The sequence below is a fragment of the Callospermophilus lateralis genome, chromosome 1, assembly GCF_048772815.1.
Source record: "Callospermophilus lateralis isolate mCalLat2 chromosome 1, mCalLat2.hap1, whole genome shotgun sequence".
Lineage (NCBI taxonomy): Eukaryota > Metazoa > Chordata > Mammalia > Rodentia > Sciuridae > Callospermophilus > Callospermophilus lateralis.
Genome location: NC_135305.1, coordinates 7,748,207 through 7,772,431, shown reverse-complemented (window position 1 = coordinate 7,772,431; position 24,225 = coordinate 7,748,207). Strand labels below are relative to the sequence as shown.

Genomic DNA, 24,225 nt, shown 5'->3' with positions numbered 1-24,225 from the left:
ATCCATGCCCCCTCCCTGTAAGCAACTAAGGTTGCCAGTTTCCTATGTATCTTTGCAGAAGTTTTCACATAAATAAGTAAATATATTTCTCTTTTTTAATCCCACTAATGGTAGCATGCTATAGTCTATAAGTATTGTCTTTCTTTCTTGGCAATCTGTTCATGGCAGTACATCAATAGCACCACCACTGTTTGTTTCTTTTTACGGTGCTGGGGTTGAACCCAGGACCTTTGCGCATGCTAGGCCAGTCAGAGCTCTACCACTGAGTCATGCCCCCAGCCCTTCACCATTTTCTTAATAGCTGCCTGTATAATTTATTTAACCAGACCTCAAATTACAGACATTTGGGTTCTTTCCAATGTTTTATAATTAAGAATAATGTAACCATGGAATAATTTTATACAAACATGATTTCACAAATGTTTTCATATCCCTCCAAGTTCGTAGAAGCATAATTGTTGGGTCAAAGTTACGTTCTTTTATAATTATGAGAGCTGTTGCCAGCATAGAGGTGGTGTCCCCAAACACTCCCACCACATTGCAGAAACAGCTGTTCCGGCATGCCCACGCCAGCCACCCTACTGGACGGTCAGACTTGATTGCTTTCAGCATCTTAACGAGAAGTGTTTCCCTGGAGGTCTTGGAGAATGAGGCCCAGACACAGAGCAGGGTTTGCAGCTGCGGATGATGCTGGGAAACAGGGGAAGGTGCAGGGGAGGGTGCAGCTGGGCGGGGGTGCTGCAGGGGGAGAGCAGGGCCTCTGTGCTCTCTCTCTGCGCTCTGCGCTCCTACCCTGGGCTTGGCTTGGCTTGTCAAGCTGTTGCTGGACTCCAAGCCCAGAGACAGCATGCTTTCTGAAAAACTCCAGTTTGTACATGTATTTTAAAAAAAATTCTAGGGCCATACAGTCTCTGTCACAGCCACTCAACTCTGCCCTTGAAGCAGGGAAGCAGCTGTAGAGTACAAAGAAAGAACAAGTGAAGCTGAGTTCAATGAGACAAGGGCTTTGACTTTTGAATTTCATATTATTTTCTTGTGCCATAAAATAATTTTATAAAGCAGAATTTAATATGAGCATATACTCTCTATCATTAAAACATTGTTTCATTTATTTCTTCCAAAATTGTAGGTGTTAGCTGCAGGGTGGGCTGAACACTCGACCCCCACCCGTCTGGTGCCACCGAAACCCACATCTAGCCCCTGCCCAGTCTGCTCGAAGGCAGAAGATGACACCCTTAGCGACTACTGTGTGATCCAATCACTGTGCGCCAACAAGGCAGCCTGCAGACCCAGAGACCCCAATAGATTTTGGCTATAAAACCTCTCTCCTACCAAGCCCCCTCCCCTCTCCCTCCCTCCCTCTCCCTCTCCCTCCCTCTCCCTCTCCCTCCCTCCCTCCCTCCCTCTCTCTCTCTCTCTCTCTCTCTCTCTCTCTCTCTCTCTCTCTCTCTTTCTCTCTTTTCTCCTCTTGATCAGACACCACCACAATAAAGATCTCTTGGTTGCTCGAGTGTTGTGGTCACTTTCCTTTCAGTAGGAGGTCCCATCTTCTTTCATTTAAAAATGGAAAACCTGAAAGTGCAGGGGAGTGATATTGGTCAAAGTACATCATCATAATGTGTGCATGTATGAATATGTAACAGTAAATCCCACCATTATGGACAACTGTAAGGTACCAATAAAAGTGGGAAATAGGGCTGGGGATATAGCTCAGTTGGTAGAGTGCTTGCCTTGCATGCACAAGGCCCTGGGTTCAATCCCCAGCACACAAAAAAGTGGGAAATAAAAAATGTAAGACCCATTCTTAGCTTACAGAGTTGTACACCCCTGGCAGGCCATAGTTTGCCAGTCCCTGCTCTAAAGGGTCTCATTCATTATGCCCATTTAACAGATGATGGGATGGAGGCCTAGACAGGAAACTGCAGTTAACTGTTTCAGGATGTGACCACACCTCTCCACTGGGCCATCCTGGCAGCCATCCAGAAACAGGCCCTGCTGACCCACCCCTTCCCCCATCTTCCCAGGGGGCTGCAGCCTCCTGCTCACTTGCTTTCTTCCTGCAGGTGGGTGGGGGTGGACAGGCGCCCTCTGGGCTTTGTGCAGTGTGCGAGCTATGGACTCCATGGGAGTTGGTGGTTCTCCCCTTCAGGAGGGAACCACATACTCTCTACAGGTTAAGGAGGCAATTCGATTTTTCCTCATCTGAGTTGAGTTTTTCCTTTGCTTCTCAGCCCTGCCACCACCTTGGGGAGTAAGTGTCTCCAGGGAAAGCTATTTCCTGACCAGACAGGCCGCAGCCCCAGCAATCCCAGCAGCCCCACGTCTGAGCTGGTCGGTGAAGCTGAAGAAGCTGGTACTTTCTGGAGGTTCCGAGGCCCCAAGAGACCTCTCCGCTGTTCCCTCTGAGGCAGACCAAGTCCCTGCCCTGGACTCAGGACCCACATAACCCTGGGCATGGGAACTGTCTTAGTTCCCTAGGGTTTCCAGGACATAGTGCCATGAGCCTAGGGGCTCAAAACAGCAAACATTTATTCTCTCACACTTCTTGGGAATAAAGTCTGAAATCAAGGTGTCAGGTTGCTTCCTCAGACTTTGGGGAGAATCCTCCTTGCTAGAATCCTAACTTCTGGTGGTGGCTGTCCCTCCTTGGAATTCCCTGGCCTCTCCAATCTGCCTCCTTCATCATACAACATCCTATGTTTGTGTCCGTACTCTTCTTACAAGGATATTGGTCCTATGGGATCACCCTAACGTCCTCATCTTGACTTGGTCACATCTGCAAAGACCATATTTCCAAATAAGATTATATTCACAGGGACTAGAGGTTAGGACTTTAACCAATCTTTTTAGGGGATTCAACCTGTAACCGAGACCTTGTTTCTTGGAGAGCACACACAGTGAAGACACCCGCGAGCACGGAGGCCAACTCCCAAGCAGGTTATCCTGTGAATAAAGCACTCAGCGAAAGCCAGAACAGAGGGAAACCATCTGGCCTGGGCTCCCGCTTCTTGCCGGCAGTCAGTGCCCTAAACTAGCGCCAGCGCACTGGCAGTTCTGCTGCTCCCTGTTCTCCAGGGGAGTCACACTCAGGGCTCACAGTGCTCACTGATTCTGCCCGGGGGCCCTGCTGTATTACAAATAGCCCTTGGGCCTTGTCACCTCATCTCCAGCTCCTCTCCCACCTTTTGCTGGGACCATGACTGCACCAGATTCACTTTTGCTGAGATTCCTTTCCACCTCCCTGTTTATTAAGTAAGCTCCTCACAGTGCAAGAGCCAGGTCATTACCTGAGTCTCCAGGCAAACTTAAAATGCTCTCTCCTCCACGTTACGTTAGCACACACCATATTATCATGTCATATTATTATAATGCCTGTTGTGTCAGGCACTTCCACTAGGTTGTTTGCTTCCAAGGCCAGGAACTATTTGGTTATTAGGACCAAGCACATAGTAGGCACATACTAAGTGCTTGTGTGTGTGTGTGTGTGTGTGTATTGTGCTAGGGATTGAACCCCGGGCCTTGTGCATGTGAGGCAAGCACTCTATCAACTGAGCTCTAGCCCCAGCCCACTAAGTGCTTTTTGGATGGATGAATGAAAAGCACCAGGGAACCTGGATGTGTAGGGCTCTGATGACCCTGTACAGCAGAAGCAGTAGATTCATGGTCTCCCTTAACATGGTGGTCTCAATGGAGAAGGCACTAGGTTGCAGGGATGGTCCTCTGTGGTCTTGTCTTAGCTATCCTGGACTTCTTCAGGAGAACCACCTTTCCTGTCCATGCTATAGACACATATTCTGAATGGGAGCAGGTGTATACTTACAAGACTTCACTCTTGAAATGGCTCTACTGGTTGTATCCTGTCCTCTGATTGCAATGTTGGGTCGTGGCCTAGACCAAGCTGACTAGAGTCCTTCCCTCGGTTTTTCAGATTCAAGCCTTTTTTCTCTCTGGAAACAAGTGTGGAGATGTGAGCCTACAAATGTTGGAGGCAGGTTGCACACAGAGAGGCTGCTTTGGTACATTATGGCTCACTTAAGAGGAACCAAAGAAAGCAGGAAAGAGTAAATTCTGATAGCATTTGAATTCTTGGCAGTCAGCTTCTTGTCTGATATTTTCATTGTTGCAGCCCAATGAACTCCTTTTATTTTCTATCAATTGGAATTTAATCACAGCCACTTATAGCCAGTGTTAATACAGCATGCTTCTAAAGTGAAATGATGTTAGTAAGCAACCTGGGGCCAGCAGGGGGCATAGCTCAGTGGCAGAGCATTTGACTGCAGATCAAGAGGTCCCTGGTTCAAATCCGGGTGCCCCCTTGTCTTTTGCACTTGCAGGTGGAGGTGGTTCTTTCTGTGTTTCTACGACCTCCACAGTCACTTTCACCTTCCCTCTGCTCTTCCTAAGGCCCCCTCCCCACCTCTTCTTAGGTCCAGTGTTGAGAAGAAGGCCCTTCTCTTTTCTGCAGTGCGGGATGGAACTCAGGGCCACACACCCATTAGCAGCGCTCCACAACCCAGGAAGTCCTTCTCCAAGCAGCTCAGGGACAGGGTGGGCACGTGGGATTTACATAGTCTAGTTGGTGAGCACCAGGCTCTAAGGAATGAGAATTTGTAGAACCCTGAACTTTTCAGGAGATACCTGGAAGCTGCACAGTGACAATGATGAGCCTAGGGAGGGGTTGTGTGAATGAGAAGCCAGCAGGGAAACAGGCCCCGGGAACAGGTGCTGGGAGAGAGGCAACTGCGAGACATGTGTGGACTGACAAATTCCTCCACAGGCTGCTGATTCCACCTGTCAGCTGGCCGGCCCCTCAGAGTTCCTTGCAAGAGGTGAAGGAGGTGAAGGAGGGAGGGACACCAGATCCCAGAGGCAGGGTGCTGGCCAAGGTGCAGAGTTCGCAGCCAGGAGATGTGGATTTGGATCTCAAGCTGCCAGGCTTCCTGGGCTGGAGCTAATCAGAAGTTCTGCATTCTTTACTTCTCCCAGATAAGGACCCAGAGCCACTAACACCCCTTCCAGCAGGGAAAGCCACTGATGGAGGGCCAGGGATGGGAAGTCACAGGGTGGTGGAGCTGCGGGAGGGTGAGGTGGTGAGAAGGGAGGGAGGAGGGGAGATAGGAAATGGAGCTCTGTGACTCCCACTCCTCTGCCTTTTCTCTCCAAGTAAAACGCACATCCTCTAAGGGACCACTGATCTTCTCTGGCACCACAGATCAGCTTGCATTTTCTAATTAAAAAAAATTTTTTTTTATTAGTTCTCGATAGATGTTTATTTTAATTATTTATATGCGGTGCTGAGAGCCGAACCTAGTGCCTCACACATGCCAGGCAAGTGCGCTACCACTGAGCCACAACCCCAACCACATTTTCTAAAATTTTATGTAAATAGCATTGTACCTGAGTCCTGGATTTGTTTTTGTTGTTCTCAAGTTAGCGATTTGAGATCGACTCCTACTGTGGCCTGTACCAAAAGCTCATTTATTTTTATTCAGTGCATACACAGATGATGATTTGTTTATCCTTTCACCTATTGAAAACACTTGAATTGTTACCAGTTTTTAGCTTTAGTAAATCAAACTCCTGTGAACATTCACACACAAGTGCAGGGAAATAAACTTTTTACTTTTCTTGGGTAAATACTTGGAACTGGAGAAGCTGGATCATACGGTAGGTAGTTCACCTTTGAGAATCCGCCAGCCATTTTCCACAGGGTTATAGCATTTTAAGTTACCACCAGCCCGAGGGTGCACAGCGCTTGCTATGGATGATCTTCCTGATGACATCTACTGCCATGTATGGCCGTATTTCATCGTGGTTTTAATTCCTATTTCCCTAATTGCTAATGATGTGGAGCAGAGTTTCATGGGCTTATTGCTATCACTATCTTATCTGGAAGGTGTCTGTTCAGATCTTTTTGTCATTTTTTTTTTTTTTAAAACTGGGCTCATTTGTTTTCTTATGATTGAGTCTTGGAAATTCTTTACATTGTTATAAGACCCAGCATTGTGTCAGAGACATGGTTTGCAAATACTTTTTCCCCAGTCTGTGACTTATCTTTTGATTCTTTCCATAATAGCTTTCCAAACGCAAACGTTCTTGATTTTCATGAAGTTCAATTTAGCAACAGTTTTTGGTGTCCTATCTGAGACATTTTTGCCTAACTCAAAATCATACCACCAGCCCTTGACCTCAGAAAGAATTCTTCTTTCTGAATTGGAATTCTTGGAAGACTGACAGAGCCCCTCCTCTATCCACGCAGAGTCCTCTCTGCCCCCTCAGAACCCTGGTGCAGGAGCAGAGGAGGGAGCAGGGTTCTGTTAAGCTTTAAAGCTAATGCCCGCCTACTGCGAGGAAGACCCAGCAGGGCCGCAGAGGTGAGGAAGGCTGTGCCTGGCAGGCGGGAGACGCAGCAGGTGTTTATAGTTCAGGGAGTGAGTGAGGGCAGTGGGGACCTTGCTGTCGCAGGGCTGCTGCTCTGCAGGGAGGCTGGTGGTCTACTGCACAGTTCAGTTGGTGCAATTAGGTTGCAAAGACAGGTTTGGGGTAGCTCACAGGTAGAGCATTTGACTGCAGATCAAGAGGTCCTGGGTTCGAACCCAGATGGCCCCTTGCTGAAGTCTCTACCTGATGACCCACGTCATCCACATGGGCCCTTGACCCCCAGTGGTGTCTTGGGCATGAACGGCAATGTGTTCACCTTGTGCTCTGGGTTCTGTTCAGGACACTTCTGTGTCATACTTTGGTACAGGCTGTCCTCCAAGGCAAAGGTCCCTCACCGGGTGGACTTTCAGGGGACTTCTTCCTCTGGCATATCTCCAGGATTTTCACCTCTCCAGGAAGCCCCTCCTGGATCCCTGCTTACTTCCTGTTCCCTCTGGCCTCTGCTTAGGCTCCTGCCCCTTCTGTGGAAATATTTTGTTCATGGGTTTGTCTCCTATCTGGACTAAGACACTTTGAGGAATAAGGACAACGTCCTCCCTGTCTTTATACCCTCAACATGGATGACAGGGCCCAGTGTCTAGAAAGCTCAATGAGTGTTTGCTGAATGAAAGAGTGATGGACTAGAGTAACAGGCCTCCTCCTGGAAACGCTGGAATCACGTGTCCTTTCCAGGTGCAGAGGTCGGGCCCCCAGTACAGTCTGAGAGATGATGGGATCTGAGGGGGACTGGTTAAGGCTGGAGATGAAGAGAGGAGGACAGACTACAGTGGAGAAAGCTGGCCGTTCCCAGGACATGCAGAGAAACAATGGATTTCAGACCACAGGTAGCCTGGGCGTGGTGCCTGGCTGGAAGGGCGCTACCGAGAGCTTCCACATGAGTGGGGGCATAGCTGGGGCATAGCTGGGGCATAGCATTTGACTGTAGAGCCAGAGGTCTCTGGTTCAAATTCAGGTGTTCTGAATTTCTTTACCCCTTTTAATCACCGAAGTAGATGATGGAATTTCTGCTACTTCTTCCCACATTGGACCATTGAATTAATATTGGTCCTTTGTCCGGTTTAGGTTAGGACAAGCTCCAGGAATCCTCCTGCAATGGGTTGGATGTTGAAAGTGCCTCCAAGGTCTGTTAAAATTTTTGTCCCTAGAGTGCTGCTATTGGAAGGTGGTCATACCCTGGGGAAGGTCCTCAGGTCATTGCAGGAATGCACTTGAAAAGAGTTCGGGACCCTGACAATGCTCTCTCGGCCTCCTAGTTCAAGTTGAGACCCTTTCTTACAACATGTGATCCTGCCATTGCTATCCAGGACCCTCACCAGAGGCCCAAACCCATGAGACTGCCTGATCTTGAACTTGAATCCCTTAGACCGTGAGCTAAATAAACATTCCGTTTACTCATTTAGTTGGCTCAGGTATTTCACTGTTGGGCTGCTGGTTGGCCTCTCCTGACTAACTCCAGGCAAAGCTACATTTCTAATAGGCTGCACAGCCCTTGGCTACCTGGAGACCCCACCCTCCATGACCTCCCCAGAGACTTCACTTTCTTTATCTTGACATCTTATTTCCTGAACCTCACCGCCATGTCCAGAAGGCAAGCACAGCTGTCTCTTTGTTCTTGCCCTCTGAGAAGCTTGGAGGAATCTGTGCCTCAAAAGCAGTCCGTGGCCAGGTGCAGTGGTGCATGCCTGGAATCCCTGTGACTTGGGAGACTGAGGTAGGAGGATTGCAAGTTTGAGGCCAGCCTGGGCAATTTAGGGAGACCCTGTTTCCAAAAAATAGCTAACTAAAAAGGGCCAGAGATACAGCTCAGTGGTAAAGCACCCCTGGGTTTGATCCCCGGTTTAAAAGAAAAATGCAATCTTTGTCTTGGAATTTCAGAAGGGTGCCACCTCTCCTTCAGACTCTGGCCACTTGATTCTCCCTTCTTCCTTCTCTTCTGCCACTTTATGTGCCTTACCTGGGTCAGCAATTCCTCGGTGAGAATGTTCACAAGTAGATCCTATCTCAGGGTTTGATACCCAATATCACAAACAAACAAACAGCAAACTACTTGAAACACACTGTAAAATAATAATGCTAACTGTGCTAAGCCTCAAAAAGTTCAATGGAAAACTGGAAAGCAAGAAATGCAACCAAGAAGATTTGAAAAGAAAGCAACATGGAAATTTTATAATTTAAAATACAATAACTAAAATTAAGAACTCAATGAATAGGGCTATGCTCTATGTAATGAATATGTTAATCCAAACAGAAAAGTCAACGGGCTAGAAAGTTGGGAGGAAAAACAATCCCTTATAAAGCAAGGAGAGCAAGGCACACACAGATGAAAGAGCGATAAATGTAGAGGACACAGTGAGAAGGTCTCAGGTACATATCATTGGAGTCCTGAGAGAAGAGATGAAAGAGAGTGAATGCATGCAAGATTGAGGAGACAATGGCTGAGACTATTTTGCAACTCATGAAAGACATGAATCTCAATCATGATGAACAAAATTAAGCTCATTCCTAGAGCGACTGTAGCAAACTTGCAGAAAGCCAGAGACAGCAAGAAACTCTCATGAAAAGCAAAAGCAAAAACAAAACAAACAACAACCCCCCCACACACACTGCTTTCAATGGGGTGACAATTAGATTGACAACTAAGTTCTTAGGAACAACAATAAAAGCCAGGAAGCAGTGGAAATGTGAAAACTGATTTCAACATTTCAACATGAAATTGTGTTCCCAGGTAAAATATTCTTCATGAGTAAGGGTGAAATAAAAATCTTTCAGACAAACAAAAACTGAAACAATTCATCAAAAGCATCAGGCACTAAAAGAAGTTCCAAAGGGTGTATTCCCAGCAGAAGGAAATTATCTAGAAGAACAGAGATGCAGGAAGAAAGAAAGAAGAGCAAAAGCAGTAAGTGCGAATAAATCTAAGTAAGCATTGCCTACATAGAGCAAAAATAATGAAGTTGAATGGAATAATGTAAAAAAAACACAAATTTTATATAAGAAAATAGAATTAAAAGTTCTAGGATGCTCGAATTAACTGAAACAAGGGTAAAATTCTTGGTTAAACCCAAATTTTGAGGAGTAACTATGCAAACTAAATTTCCAGCGTAACCACCAGAACAGAATAACATTGGTAGTTTTCAAACTAGCGAGGAGAAATAAAATAATGAAATATAAATATCTCAGATTAAAAAAGAATAAAGGAGAGAAAAGTATGGGTGATACAAATTGAAAGTACAAATTTAGGTGGTATATTTAAATGCAAATACATCAGCAATTACATTGAAAGTAAATAAATAATCCATTCATCTGTTGAAGGACACTTACGTTGGTTCCATAATTTAGCTATTGTGAGTTGAGCTGCTATTGATGTGGCTGTGTCCCTGTAGTATGCTGATTTTAAGTCCTTTGGGTATAAACCAAGGAGTGGGATAGCTGGGTCAAATGGTGGTTCCATTCCAAGTTTTCTGAGGAATCTCCATACCGCTTTCCATAGTGGTTGCACCAATTTGCAGTCCCACCAGCAGTGTATGAGTGTGCCTTTTCCCCACATCCTCGCCAACACTTATTGTTTTCTGTATTCTTGATAATTGCCATTCTGACTGGAGATAGATGAAATCTTACAGTAGTTTTGATTTGCATTTCTTTAGTTGCTAGAGATGTTGAACATTTTTTTTTCATATATTTTTTGATTGATTGTATATTCTGAGAAGTGTCTGTTCGGTTCCTTAGCCAATTTATTGATTGTGTTATTTGTGGGTTTTTTTCTGATGTCAAGTTCTTTTTTTTTTTAACTTATTTTTAAAAATATTTTGTTTTAGTTGTAGTTGAACACAGTACCTTTATTTTATTTTTATGTGGTGCTGAGAATAGAACCCAGGGCCTCACACGTGCTACCGCTCTACCGCTGACCACAACTCCAGCCCTTGGTGTTAAGTTTTTTGAGTGCTTTATGTATCCTGGAGATTAACGCTCTATCTGAGGTGGATGTGGTAAAGATTTTCTCCCATTCTGTAGGCTCTCTCTTTGCATTATTGATTTTTTCCTTTGCTGAGAAGCAGCCTTTTAGTTTGAATCCATCCCATTTATTGATTCTTGATTTTACTTCTTGTGCTTTAGGAGTCTTGTTAAGGAAGTCAGGTCCTAAGCTGACATGGTAAAGTTCTGGTCTTCTTTTCCTTCTATTAGGCACAGGGTCACTGTTCTAGTGCCTAAGACTTTGATACACTTTGAGTTTTGTGCAGGGTGAGACATATGGGTTTAATTTCATTTTGTTACATGTGGATGTCCAATTTTCCCAGCACCATTTGTTGAATAGGCTATCTTGAATGTTTTGGGCACCTTTGTCTAGTATGAGATAACTGTGTCTATGTGGGTTTGTCTCTGTGTCTTCTATTCTATCTTCTATTCTGTCCTTCAACAGATGAATGGATAAAGAAAATGTGGTATATATACACAGTGGAATATTACTATTGAAGAAGAATTAAATTATGGCATTTGCCAGTAAATGGATGGAGCTAGAGAATATCATGCTAAGCTAAATAAGGCAATCCCCAAAATACAAAGGCTGAATGTTTTCTCTGATATTGATAAGGGGTAGGGGCTAGGGAAGAATAGAGTTACTTTTGGTTTAGGTAGGGGGAGTAAAAGGAGGGGAGGAGGCACAGAGGAGAAAGAATAGTAGAATGAATTGGACATTATTACCCTATGTACATATATGACTACACGACTGGTGGCATGGTACGTCATGTACAAACAGAAGAATGAGAAGTTGTACTCCATTCATGTATGATGTGTCAAAGTGCATTCTACTGTCATGCATAACTAATTTGAACAAATAAAAATTTAAGTAAATAAATAAATTAAATACCCAAGGTTAAAAGACAAAAATCATCTTATTGGGTTAGAACAATCAAACAACTAAATTCTGTTTACAAAGAACAAGTGTCTCCAACATACCAAAATCTCTGGGACACTATGAAAGCAGTACTAAGAGGAAAATTCATTTCATGGAGTTCATTCCTTAAAAGAAGGAAAAGCCAATAAATAAATGACCTCACACTACACCTCGAAGCCTTAGAAAAAGAAGAACAAATCAGCAGCAAATACAGTAGAAGGCAAGAAATAATTAAAATCAGAGATGAAATCGAAATAAAAGAAACAATCGAAAAAATTGACAAAACTAAACGTTGGTTCTTTGAAAAAATAAATAAGATTGATAGACCACTAGCCACGCTAACAAAGAGAAGAAGAGAGAGAACCCAAATTACTAGCTTACGGGATGAAAAAGGCAATATCAAACAGACAATTCAGAAATACAGAAGATAATTAGAAATTATTTTGAAACCCTATACTCTAATAAAATAGAGGATAGTGAAGGCATCGATAAATTCCTTAAGGCAATGAGCTACCCAGATTGAGTCAGGAAGATATAAACAACCTAAACAGACCAATATCAAGTGAGGAAATAGAAGAAGCCATCAAAAGACTACCAACCAAGAAAAGCCCAGACCGGACGGATATACAGCAGAGTTTTACAAAAACTTTAAAGAAGAACTAATACTAATACTCTACAATCTATTTCAGGAGATAGAAAAAGAGGGAGTACTTCCAAATTCATTCTATGAGGCCAATATCACCCTGATTCCCAAACCAGATAAAGACACCTCAAAGAAAGAAAACTACAGACCAATATCCTTAATGAATTTAGATGCAAAAATCCTCAATAAAATTCTGGCAAATCAGATACAAAAACATATCAAAAAGATCATGCACCGTGACCAAGTGGGATTCATCCCTGGGATGCAAGGATGGTTCAATATATGGAAATCAATAAATGTAATTCACCACATCAATAGACTTAAAGATAAGAACCATATGATCATCTCAATAGATGCTGAAAAAGCATTTGACAAAATACAGCATCCCTTTATGTTCAAAACTCTAGAAAAATTAGGGATAACAGGAAATTACCTTAAAATGGTAAAAGCTATATATGCTAAGCCTCAGGCCAGCATCATTCTAAATGGAGAAAAATTGAAGGCATTCCCTTTAAAATCTGGAACAAGACAGGGACGCCCTCTCTCATCACTTCTATTCAACATAGTTCTTGAAACACTAGCCAGAGCAATTAGACAGACGAAAGAAATTAAAGGCATAAATATAGGAAAAGAAGAACTTAAATTAGCACTATTTGCCAACGACATGATCCTATACTTAGCAGACCCAAAAAATTCAACCAAGAAACTTCTAAAACTAGTAAATGAATTCCGCAAAGTGGCAGGATATAAAATCAATACCAATAAATCAAAGGCATTCCTGTATATCAGTGACAAATTCTCTGAAATGGAAATGAGGACAACTATTCCATTCACAATATCCTCAAAAAAAAAAAAAAAAAAATAAGATACCTGGGAATCAACTTAACAAAAGAGGTGAAAGAGCTGTACAATGAAAACTACAGAACCCTGAAGAAAGAAATAGAAGAAGACCTTAGAAGATGGAAGGATTGACCTTGCTCATGGATTGGTAGAATTAATATTATTAAGATGGCCATACTACCAAAAGCACTTTACAGATTCAAGCAGTTCCCATCAAAATCCCAATGACATTCCTTGAAGAAATAGAAAAAGCAATCATGAAATTCATCTGGAAAAACAAGAGACCCAGAATAGCTAAAGTAATTTTAAGCAGGAAGAGTGAAATTGGTGATATCGCGATTCCAGATTTTAAACTATACTATAGAGCAATAGTAACAAAAACAGCATGGTACCGGCACCAAAACAGGCTGGAAGACCAATGGTACAAAATAGAGGATACAGAGACAAATCCACAAAATTACAACTACCTTATATTAGACAAAGGTGCTAAAACCATGCAATGGAGAAAGGATAGCATCTTCAACAAATGGTGCTGAGAGAACTGGAAATCCATATGCAACAAAATGAAATTGAATCCCTTTCTCTCACCATGCACAAAAGTCAACTCCAAATGGATCAAGGAGCTAGGAATCAGACCAGAGACTCTGCGTCTAATAGAAGATAAAGTTGGTCCTAATCTTCATCACGTGGGGGCAGGCCCCAAATTTCTTAATAAGACACCTATAGCACAAGAGTTAACACCAAGAATCAACAAATGGGACGAATTCAAACTGAAAAGTTTTTTCTCAGCAAGAGAAATAATATGCAAGGTGAATAGGGAGCTTACATCCTGGGAACAAATTTTTACCCCTCAAACATCAGATAGAGCTCTAATCTCTAGAGTATACAAAGAACTCAAAAAGTTAAATAACAAAAAAGCAAATAACCCCATCAACAGATGGGCCAAGGACTTGAACAGAAACTTCTCAGAAGAGGATATACAATCAATCAACAAATACATGAAAAAATGCTCACCATCTCTAGCAATCAGAGAAATACGAATTAAAACTACTCTAAGATACCATCTCACACCAATAAGAATGGCAGCCATTATGAAGTCAAACAACAATAAGTGCTGGCAAGGATGCGGGAAAAAGGTACACTCATACATTGCTGGTGGGACTGCAAATTGGTGCAGCCAATTTAGAAAGCAGTATGGAGATTCCTTGGAAAGCTCGGAATGGAACCACCATTTGACCCAGCTATTCCCCTTCTCAGACTATACCCAAAAGACCTAAGAAGAGCATACTACAGGGACACAGCCACATCAATGTTTAAAGCAGCACAATTCACAATAGTTAGAATGTGGAACCAACCTAGATGCCCTTCAATAGATGAATGGATTAAAAAATGTGACATTTATACACAATGGCATATTACTCAGCACTAAATAAAATCATGGCATTTGCAGGCAAATGGATGGCATTAGAGCAGATTATACTAAGTGAAGTTAGCCAATCCCTAAAAAAAAAATGCCAAATGTCTTCTCTGATATAAGGGAGGTGACTCAAAATGGGATAGGGAGGAAGAGCATGAGAAGAAGACTACCACTAAATAGGGAAGAGAGGTGGGAGGGAAAAAGAGGGAGAAGGGGAGTTGCACAGAAGATGGAAGGAGAACCTCATTGTTATACAGAATACATATATGATGTTGTAATGAGAAAAAGAAAAAAAAAGTGTGTCACATTAGATTGGATAGAGAGAAAGGATGGGAGAGGAGGGGAGGAGTAGGGAGGATAGGAAGGGCAGCAGAATAGAATAGACAATACAATTGATGTATGTACATTCCATGCATGTATTATATATCAAAATGTATTCTACTGTCATGTATGACTAAAAAAAAAAAAAAAGAACAAGTGTCTCTAAAACTTAGAGACACAGAAAGAATGAAAGTAAAAAGATGGAAAGATATATGCAAGGCCCTGGGTTGGATCCCTGTCACCAACCAACAAGCAAATGTGTGTGTGTGTGTGTGTGTGTGTGTGTGTGTGTACTGTAATATATATTGTATATTGTATATACAATACACACACACATATATATTCCTTGTATGGTATTAACATAAAAAAGTAGATGCATAGTGCTATAAGATACATTTGTATCTTCCTGGGCAGGCAGCTGTGCATGGGTTCCCTGAGCAACTTGCACACAGCTGTAGTTTTAAGCGACCCATTTTGGTACTTTGTCACATCAGCTCTAGGAAATGAATACCTGGTAAACTGATCTATCGGGACTTATTTTCATTTGTCTCATATTTCTTCCATTGTTCATTTCCTGCCTTTTGCATTCATGGGGATTTTTTTCTTATTTAGTATATTACATCTGCTAGCAGATTTATTTACAATCCCCAGTCCCTCACCTCCCTTTAAACCACAGCTTTCAAAATGATACACTAGAAACCTCTGCAGGCAAAGTTAAAAAGTGAAGTTAATCAATATCTTTGGCTTTCTCCCAAATTATTAAAAAAAAAAACTTTAGAAGATTTTAATGACTTCTTTCCTTATATATTATCATTGATCAGTATTTTATTTTTTCTTTAAAAAATATAGTCAAGACAATAATAGTGTGTTAAATGACCAATGATTTTTAGATATACTTACATATCTGCCAATTTCCTTGTTAAACACCTCTTCCTCCCATTTGGGATCATTGACATTTTTTTCTAAAGTAGGAACAGTCAGTCCTTCATATCTATGAGTTCTGCACCAGTGGATCCAACCAGCCACAAGTGGAAAATATTTGGAAAATTTTTTTTTATCTGTACGGAACATGTACAGACTCATTTTATTGTGATCACTCCTTAACCGATACAGTAAGACAACTGTCTAAATAGCATTTCTGCTGTGCTAGGTATTATGAGTAATCTCGAGATGATTTAGAGTATATAGGAGGTGGGGGCAGCTCATGGAAGAGTATTTACCCAGCATAAGTGAGGCCCTGGGTTCAATCCCCATGCAACAAACAAAGAATATAGGAAGGTGTACATAGATTATCTGCAAATACTATGCATATACTTCTGGTGTCTGTGGGGATCCTGGAGCCAGTCCCTCGTGAATACTGAGGGACAACTATATTTTGGAGTTTTCTTTAAGGTCCATTGTAGTAAATTCTCTCAACTTTTGACTGCTCTTGAAGGATAGTTTTGCTGGGAATCAAATTCCAAGCTGACTATTGTTTCCTTTCAACACACCGAGTGTTCGACGGCACTGTACCCTGCTTCCTTCACCACTGTTGAGGGGCTGGCCAGCAGCTGGAGATTACAGATTTCTCTCTGGCTACCTTCAAAGGGCTGAATCCTCCCTCTCCAACAGGAAATGAAAGTACACACTGCAGAGCTCAGGGCTCAGGGAAGGAGAAGGAGGGAAGATCACGGCAGCAGGAGCTTCGGAGGAGGTGGGAAGGGTGTTCTCTGACTTTTCGGTCTTTGCAGGAAGACTCCCCTGGATTCATCAAGGGAGAGAAATTGGAACTCTTTTTACCAACTTTAAGGGCCAAAAATCTAGAGGGCACCTAGATTTGAACTGGGGACCTCTGCCTCTGTCCCTGGGTGAGGGCAGGCTGAGCACCCCAAAGCAGAGATGTGAATGCCCTTTGGGCTGGCCAACCCTGCAATACCTCAAAGACAGAACCTGTACCATTGGGCACCAGGTCACAGCTCTCTCCACAAACCACACCCTAGGATGCAGGCTGTCACTCTCCTGTTGCCCCAGAGCTCCGTACATTCAACCCTTTAATCTACTGGGCAAGATCAACCCTCTGAAAAAATTCAAAGAGGTGACTTTCTCTAAACTTCAAGTCCAGCCTTCTGTGCTCTGATCTGGGACCCTGGGTCAAAGACACCGTGAACAATGCTCCTCCTTTCACAGCTTCCTGACTGGTCCTGCCAAGAGGGCGGTGGAGGGACAGGAATGGCCGAGCAGGGAGAGGCCCTTCCTCCTCTGGCCTGCTTCAGGCTCCTATCAGAGTCCCCTGGCAGACGGCTCATCCCAGCATCCACAGTGACTGCAGACTGCAGCTTAGGGCTCACAGGACTACCTACATCACGTCTGCTCAGGGACACTTGCACCTCCTTGGGAGCCTGGTCCCTTGGCCCACAGAGGCCTTCTCCTGACTCCCGGAGCCTAGGGATGGCAGTAGCTCCCTGAGGGACTTCCTCCAGGCTGTTCAGTCTTCCTCTAATTCCTCGTGACTCCCCAGTCCCCAAAAGACATGTTGAAGTCCTAACCCCCAGTGCCCCCAAATGATTTTATTTGGAAATAGGGTCACTGCTGCTGTGATTAGCTAAGGTGAATGAAATCATATTACAGTTGGGTGGGCCTTCGTCCAATAGGACTCATGTCCTAATAAGAAGAGGAGAAAGAGATGTCCAGGGGAAGACGGCCGTGAAGATGGAGGCAGAGATGGGAGGGCTGCATCTCAAGCCAGGGAACGCCAAGGTCGTTCAACAAACACCCGAAGCTGGAAGAGGCAAGAAAGGGTTTCCCCCAAGGCCTTCAGAGAGCGCAAGACTCTGATTTCTCCAGGACTGTGAGACAATGTATTTCTGTTGTCTTAAGCCATCCATGTGTGGTACTTTGTTAAGGCAGTGGAAACTGATATACTGGTTATCAATCAAGTATATTGAATTCTTTCTGTTAAAATAACTGGTGTAAAGCCATGTGGTGGCCCATGCCTGTAATCCCAGCAGTTTGGGTGGCTGAGACAGGAGGATCGTGAGTTCAAAGCCAGCCTCAGCAAAAGCAAGGTGCTAAGCAAGTCAGTGAGACCCTGTCTCTAAATAAAATACAAAATAGGGCTGGGGATGTGGCTCAGTGGTTAAGCAATTCCCGATACCAAAATAAACTAGAATAAAATAACTGGTGTGGTTTTTATCTCCTTTATCTGCAAATTGAACCCTGGATGACAGGGAAATCTCAGTGGGGCACCTGAAACAGATCCTCAGAGATGGTATTAGGGATGGATTTGGTTTTGTCCTTGGTTGTTCAGGCACTACTGAATGACTGGTTGGGTCCCGAATCTTAGGGAATGGCCATAAGGGTGCTGTTCAGTAGGCATGTCACGAGCAAACTATGCCATCAACATAGACCAGACATGTTTGTGTTCTTCTGTAATGTCAGAATTTATTGAATAACTATTAATTTGCAAATTACATCAATTTCATCAGCTTTTTTTGGGGGGGGGGTTGAACCGGGGGTTGAATTCAAGAACACTCAACCATTGAGCCACATCCCCAGCCCTATTTTGTATTTTATTTAGAGACAGGGTCTCACTGAGTTGCGCAGGGCCTCGCCATTGCTGAGGCTGGCTTTGAACTTATGATCCTCCTTCCTCAGGCTCCCAAACCCTTGGGATTACAGGTGTGGACCACCACGCTCAGCTTCATCAGCTTTAATTCCTGGTTCACTTGGTGACAAGATCATGGCAATCACAAGTTCTTTTATTCTGCTCCAATTGTAATTAATAATATTTTATAAACTAAAGTCACACATCATACATCACACAATGGTATAGAGATATAAACGTCATAATAACTATATATATTACAGAAAGGTTAAGGTGGTCACAGAGTGTCAAGAGGATGAGAGCAAATATAAATGTCACTCAGGTGGTTAGATAAAGGTTCTAACCAATCCTCAGAGTCAAGGAGAGGATTGAGGCAGCATGCAATTTCAAAATGTCTGCATGGAGTGTCCTGTTGAAGTGGCCGTATCGTCACTAGCAGGAGAAACTGTGCTGCACAGAAACCCTGGGACAGAGAGTTGGAAGTTCATCACTTTGGTGATGTTTCTGGGAAAGACTTGTGACAAATGACCAGGGGATGGGATCTGTGTGCCACTGTGCCCAGTCTCAGGGTGCTCCTCTTTTTATGGCCTTAGGTGAAGGGTCTTGGGGGTGAGACTGATAAGCTCCTGTGACTGATGTTTCTGATATGATTTGAGATGCCCAAGTGTCCATGTGCTCCTGATTTAATTTTTTAAAATATTTATTTTTTAGTTGTAGGTGGACACAATACCTTTATTTTATTTATTTTTATGTGGAGCTGAGGATCAAACCCAGGGCCTTGCACGTGCCAAGTGAGTGCTTTACCACTGAGCCACAACCCCCTGATTTAATTTTACTAATTATTTTATCGGCATGAAAAAATTATTGACAAATTTGTGCCTTATGGTTGATCTGGGCAGATGGTGGTTGTTGACTTGTATAAACAAGGCATGGAGTCATTCTCTCTTGACTCTTGTCAGGATGGAGTGACTCAGGCAAACTACTGCTTTGGTGTAACTCAGGGCTAGGCACAGCCTGAACACTGCTGTTCTATACAGCATGAGTAACTTAGGGCAGAGCACAGTCTGCTCTCCTTGGAGCTCTAGTCAGTGGGGGGACTGGGAAATGGTCTCTAGTCAAGTAAAGCTTGATTTTGTCAATTCAGCTCAAGGAGGAAAAGTATTTCAAAGGGAACACCTAAATTTGAACAAGGGACCTCTTGATCTGCAGCCAATGTTCTGTCCATGAGCCATGCCCCCTTTTATTGAGAACAGGTATAATTAGTCCCTGTTTATAATTCCAGCTACACAGGTACAGGTGCTCATTCTGTCTCTGCAGAGAGCTGTGCATCCTGCCCAACCGTACATGGACCTCCTGTGGCGTAATTATCCTTCTTTTGCAAAAAGACACCATCACTTCTTCGCACCATCTTGGAAGGCCACTGAAGGTTCCATCTGAAATGCAGCCTGTGCAGCTTGGTGCACAGACAGAAGATGAGCCCAGAGGGAAGCTGCTGCTTTCTGAGCAAGGACTGGAACCTTCATTGCCAGCTTTTCACTTGACATCACTTCCCTATAACCAACGGCATGGAGCCAACATGACCCCTAGGTCCCCTGGAAATCCTACCTCGGTTTCAGGCATTGAAATTTCAAATGTGTCTCACCTTTGTCTCATACCTGCCCTTCGAGCTGCAGACTCACTGTGCACTGGTTGCTGCTCCAGCCCGTTGAAGTTTTTCTACTTGCCTAAGTCCACGGACACAGAACACTCCACACTGCAAGCTCCATTCAGCAGGTGCATTACCGACAGGAGCAAGGTGCAGAAGAAGCATCTGACTTGTGTTGAGCTGGGAAAGAAGAAAGAAAGAAAAGGAAAGAGCCAGCAGAGGGGCTGTGACTTGTTTCCAATTAATGCAGCCGGGTTAAATCTGCATGGGTCTATTTCCTATTGTCACACTCTTGTCTCCTCTCCTCCAGGAGGGAACTTTCCTTGCCCCTGTGTCCCTGAGGATGGAGACATGAGAAAGAAAAAGGTCTTCTCCATCTTCCTTCAATAAAATCGGTTTTGCCTCATTCCTTCCCTCAAAAAAAAAAAAAAAAAAAAAAAAAAAAAGGAATGAAGGAAGCAAGCAAATGAGAAAGAGCAAAGTAGCCTTTTCTTGCCCAGGTGACTTTAATGATCAATCTTATGTAACAGAAAGTCCTATGGTTGCAGCCTGAATTCGGCAATTAAAATTTCCACTCCACATAATGATCAATATTCTGGAATCATTTCAACTCCTCTCCTCACCTAGAAGTGGGTGAGTTGGGACAGGCCCTTCCTCTGTCTTTCCCCACCTAACATTCAGCCCTTGCGTTCAGAATGTGGAGAAAAAAGGGACAATAAGAAAGCACTTAGCTGACTGGTACTATATTAAGGCAGATTTTCTTTTTCTGGGTCTGCAAGTGTTTAAAATTATCCTTGGGTCAGGCAAAGTGGTGCATGGCTCAGGAGGCTGAGGTAGGAAGACTGCAAGTTCAAAGTCAGCCTCAGCAACTGAGCAAGGCCCTAAGCAACTCAGTGAGACCCTGTCTCAAAATTAAAAATAAAAAGGGCTGGGGATGTGGATCAGTGGTTAACCCCCTGCCCACTGAGTTCAATCCCCAGTACAACAAGAAAAAAAAAAAAATTATCCTTGGACATTTCCATGGGACTCTTCCCACTTCTCCACTGGAAACATGTGTCTGCTTCCATGACTGGAAACACACTTTTCTTGGCCTAATATTTCTACCTGATCCCCTGGCTTTCCAGGTCCGTGTCACACAGGTTCTGTCGACCCATCTTCTTGGACAGAGTTGAACATGGCTCCAGAGTGGTTCCCCTGTGTGACCTGTAGGAAGGTGTCCCCTCCTTGCCTGGCAGACAGGCCCCTTTCTTGGGGGGCCTTGCTCCCCTCCACCTGCAGGACTGGCTACCTGTGCTCAGTCAGCCTTCCTGTGTCTGGGCTGGGCATTCCTGCATCTCACACCTCCACCCAGGGGCACAGGGACCAAGGTCTGAGGGGGGACTCTCTGAAACTTCTTTCCTAGGCCAACAGTGAGGGGAAACACCCCAATTCTTTCCCCGGAAAAGTGGGGTCAAGTTTTCCTCATCAATACCCTCTAATGCCAATAAAATGACCCTCTTATGCTTTGTGGTGGAGACCACTGCTGTTTTCCCCCCACAGTGGGTGCACCAATTTACCAACGTTCATTTACCCTCATTAACAAATGAAAATACCATTTCCACAACCCCAGCTGCTCTGAAGGCTGAGACAGGAGCACCATGAGTTCAAAGCCAGCCAGTGAGGGGCTAAGCAATTCAGTGAGGCCCTATCTTTAAATAAAACAAAATAGGGCTAGGATGTGGCTCAGTGTTCGAGTACCCCCGAGTTCAATCCCTGGTACCAAAAAAAAAAAAAAAAAAGAAAAAAGAAAAAGAAAACACCATTTTCCCCTTTACCAACACACTTAATTTTTTTTTTTTTTTAGTTGTAGATGAACAGCATGCCTTTATTTTATTTGTTTATTTTTTATGTGGTGCTAAGGATCGAACCCAGTGCCTCATGCACGCTAGGCAAGCGCTCTACCACTAAGCTACAACCCCACAACCCCAGCCCCTTTACCAACTCTTGATCTAGTTGAAACTTGATTTATTATCTAACTTTGCCAAAAAAGTAGAAAACAACTTTATTTTTACTTGACTTGAGTAAAAACAATGTTGCCTCTTTATTGTTGTAAGTTTAATTTCTTTGATTTCTAGCAATGTTGAATATCTTTTCATAAATGTATTGGTCATGACAATAACCTCTTCTTTTTTTTTTTTTTTAATTTATTTTTTAGTTCTCGGTGGACACAACATCTTTTGTTTTGTATGTGGTGCTGAGGATCGAACCCGGGCCGCACACATGCCAGGCGAGCGCGCTACCGCTTGAGCCACATCCCCAGCCCCCAATAACCTCTTCTGTGAATTCTAATTCTGTCCATTGTTTTGCTGGGTCAATTTTTTTTTTTTCTGGTTGGTGTAGGGATTCTTTTTTAAAAACTAACTAAAAATTTTTTAATTGTGATAAAAAAAACCCATAAAATATAAAATTAACCATCTTAACCATTTTAAGTGTACAGTTCAGTAAGGTTAAGTACACTTCATTAATCAATCTCCAGAAGTTTTTCATCTTGCTTATATTCTGGTACAAATCCATTCCCAACATCTGTGTTGCAAAATTCAGTCTCTTGTTTGGGAAGTTATTTGCCATATAAAAATTTAATTTTTGATATAATCAAAATCATCTTTTATAGTTCTTTTATATAAAGATTAGAATGTTCTTTTCTAGTTCATGGTTTGTGTGTCAGAAACTCTAATCTGGGTCATATTTATGTTTGTAAATAATGAATAAATACCCTCTTCTTGGCCAAACTTTAATCTGGTTCCTGAACCTTCCCCAAGCCCATTTGTGTACTTCCTTGTAAAATCCAGTTTTAGCCAAGAGCCCAGCTAAGTCAGTTTAGCAAGAACCATCCTTGGTGTCTGGTTGCCTTGTGTATCTGATCAGGTTCCCCGTCCTCCTCCTCTGCGTTCCAGGGACTGTCTGGTCATGGTGGCCTGTCTCCAGTGGGAATCTCGTTTGGTTGGTTTTGCAAGAATCCCACTTTCTCCTCTCAGTGTATTTCCACTCACTGACCCGCCCTGCTCCTTGGCTTACGTTTTCACTTGTCCATGCTTTAGTCAGAGTTGAAACCCGTCTCTCTTTCCTCCCTGCAAGACCTGGTTGCTGTGGTCTGTGTACCCATCTCAATGGTTCAGAATAGAGTTTTCCTCACTCTGCTTTAAGTATCTTTGAATAATTTTCTCTTTAAGAGTATGCATAGATGAGTGTGTGTGTGTGTGTGTGTGTGTGTGTGTGTGTGTGTTTTCTAAAAGTTTGAGTTCATGTTTAGGTCTTTATTTGGATTCTTCTTAACGGAGTGAGGTAGAGATCATTTGTGATGTTTGTTTTTTTCAGTGCTGGGGATCAGACCCAGGGCCTCACACATTGTTAGGCAAATGTTTTAACACTGAACCTACATCCCAGCTCTGTGATTTTTTTTTTTTTTTTTTTGAGACAATGAACCCAGTACCCTTTATTGAGTCCACCATTTGTCCACTGATTGCTGATACCATCTAGGTCTGGATATTCTCAGATCTCACTTCATCTAAAGCTGTCCAATAGAAATACAATGCAAGCAACAAATGTGAGCCACATGTAATTTTGTTTTCTAGTAGACACATTCAAGCAATAATAAATTATTAAAATCATCTTGATTCCATATTTTACTTAATCCAAAAATATCAAAAATATTGTCATTACAACATGTAATTAATATAAAAAATATTAACAAGATATTTTACATTTTTTTGTAATGAGTATTCAACAATCTGATGGGAAGGACTTTTTCATGTGTTCTCTCTGTGCAGAATGTGGAATGCCTTCCCCACTGTGGAGAATGTCTTCCTTACAAAACCAGCATCCTCAAAATATAAGTAGAAAACCCTGTTCTCCAGGACCCTTGCAGACGGTTGTGGCATGGCCTCGGCTGCAAGGAGCTGATGCTCTGGTTCCAGGCTTGAAGGGGGAAGAGGAGGGAAGGCGCAGAGCCCTTTGGCCTGTAAGGGAGCCGTCACTGTTGTCCTGCTGTCAGGGCCTGGGGTGGGAACACAAGTGGCATGAGGACTGATTTCTGGAAGGAGAGTAGAGGGTGGCACTCAGCGCTGGGTGCTGCCTCGGTTGTTTCTCCACCAACCAACCAGCTCTGCAGCTTGGTGGGGCGTCCCTCCTGGGAGGTTAGCCTGAGCCACACTTTCCACAACTCTGACCTTGCGAGGAGCTTTTTAATGAACGTCAACTGCTCAGTCTTGGCTTCTAGGCCCTGACTGACACAGGGAGCTGAATCTTGAGGTACCTACTGCTTCACACAGAAGAGTGAGAAGTGGATTTCCAAGAAGGCTGAATTAAATCAGGGCTTTTCAAACCGTCTCTGGTGAAGGGTCAGCTTTATTTATTTTTTCTTATAATCTGTCCTGGATCAATATGAGCCTATCAGACTCACAGATGT

The 24,225-nt window shown here is 43.3% G+C and overlaps 1 non-coding gene across 1 annotated transcript; it reads left to right on the top strand.

Moving 5' to 3' along the window:
• Nucleotides 1-4,244: 4,244 nt before the first annotated feature.
• Nucleotides 4,245-4,316, top strand: Trnac-gca (transfer RNA cysteine (anticodon GCA)). Its single transcript has one exon. It is a non-coding gene; the product is annotated as a tRNA-Cys (tRNA).
• The last annotated feature ends 19,909 nt before the right edge of the window (nucleotides 4,317-24,225 follow it).